Raw genomic sequence first — 2,166 nt, forward strand, 5'->3', positions numbered from 1 at the left:
TAAAATTGAACTATTTTCTTAAAAAATAATTTAATTTGTTAGTAATTAATTTTTTGTGGTTAAGCAGTCAGATATTTTGTTAAACATTCGTCTTTTTTGGTTAAATTAAACTCTTTTTAATTACCATTTAGAAGCTTTTTTATGATAAAATATTAACTATTACTAGTTTCGTTAAGAATTTATCTTTTTTGATTGGAAATTCAGCTACTTGGTTGAAAGTTGAACTACATTATAGAAAATTTACATATTTTGTTAAAAATCCGTCTTTTAGGTAGAATATTAATCTTGTTTGTTGGAAATTGATCTGTCTGGTTTAGGGTTTAACAATTATGTTAGAAACTCTTCTTTTTTGGTGAAACTCAACTGGTGGAAATTTTTTCTCTAATTAAAAATGAATTTTTAAACTAATAATTTAATTATACATGCTTCTCTAACAACTTATTTTTTATATTAAAAGTTTCACTGCTTGCTTAAATATTCTTCTTTTTTATTGGAAGTTAACATTCGTGTTAAAAATTCATCTTTTCGATTTGAAAAGTCAACTGTTTTCTATAAAATTCAACTTTTTAGTTCAAAAACTTAGCTACTCAGTTGATAATTCGTCTTTTTGGGTAGAAAATTAATCTTCTTTCTTGGAAATTCATCTATTTGTTTAAGAATTGAAATATTTTACTAAAAATCCATTTTTCTTGGTGAAATTTAACGGTTTATTGATCGTCCTTTTTTGTTGAAAGTAAATTGTTTTAATGAAAAATTGAACGTTTCTATTTTTGTTTTGAAATTTTTCTTTTTTAGTTGAAAATTAAGCTATTTGGTTAAAAATTCATGCTTTTATTTAAAATGTATCTTTTGGCAGAACATTTATCTTCTTGGTTGAAAATAAAATCTTTGTGTGTTAAAAAGTCCACTATATAACTTAGAACCTAATTAATTTGTAAAGAACTTAATTATTTGGTTAATGTCGTCTTTTGTGGTCAAATATTAAACAATTTTTTTATTTCCCTATTTTATAGAAAATTAATGACAGATTGTAATTGTTGTCGAGCAATTAAAAATTAATTCACAAATTATTAAGAAAGTTGGCAAATGTAGTCAGTCTTGACATTCGCACTGTACCCCTTTCCATAATAAATTTATCAAATTTCAAGAACAAGAAAGATCCTCTTAAAAGGAAAAAGTTGTGGAGATCTCAAAATAATGAGTGGGGCCCGGTATAATAATTCTTAAGAATTTTTCTTTAATTTACAAATTATTTAAAAGCTTGAAAAAGATAGTCCATCTTGACATTCGCTCTGTCGTCCTTCCCATGATGAATCTAGCAAAGTTTAGAATCAAGAAACATCTTCTCAAGAAAGAAACAGTTATTGAAATTTCTTTTATAAAGTGGATATTCACATGGAATTGTTTTCCCAGAGTTTAAGACGATGTTTGACTTACACGTTAACTAATTGTTCTCAGCAATTTCTCTTTAATTCACAAATTATTAGAAACTTTGCAAAAATAGTCCATCTTCAAATTCATCTATCGTCCTTCCCATGATAAATGTGGCAAAGTTTAGGAACAACAGAGATACTTTAAAAAAAAGTTAAGTGGATCTTAAAATAATGATTGAGTTCTGAATTACTTTTTATTTCTTTTGAAAAGTGGATGTAAACATAGCACTGTTTTGTTAAAATTTTAGAGGGTGATAGACTTATTCCCTAAATAATTGATCTCGAGAAATTTATCTTTAATTTAAAAATTATTTAGAAATTTGGCAGGGTTAGTCCATCTTGACATTCGAATTTTACTCTTTTCTATTGTAAATTTGCAAAAGTTTAGAAACAAGAGAGATCCTCTCAAGAAAAAAAGTTGAAGGAATCTTGAAATATTGAGTGGAATATTGATTTCTTTTTATTCCTTTTATAAAGCGGATGTTAACATAGTATTGTTTTGTTAAATTTTAAGAGGATGTTTGAATTATGCCCTGAATAATGGTACTCGAGGAATTCCTCTTCAAATTACTAATTATCTATAAAGTTGTCAATGGTAGTCTAGCTTGACATTTGCACTGTAGTCCTTTCTATTGTAAAGGGGGAGGGTCGGTAAGGCCGGTTTTTGGCCTAATTTATTTTTGGACCAAAAAATCTGAAAAAATCATGGTAGTATCTTATAAGTATCCCGAGT

The sequence above is a fragment of the Belonocnema kinseyi genome, chromosome 7 (genome assembly GCF_010883055.1).
Source record: "Belonocnema kinseyi isolate 2016_QV_RU_SX_M_011 chromosome 7, B_treatae_v1, whole genome shotgun sequence".
Classification (NCBI taxonomy): Eukaryota; Metazoa; Arthropoda; class Insecta; order Hymenoptera; family Cynipidae; genus Belonocnema; species Belonocnema kinseyi.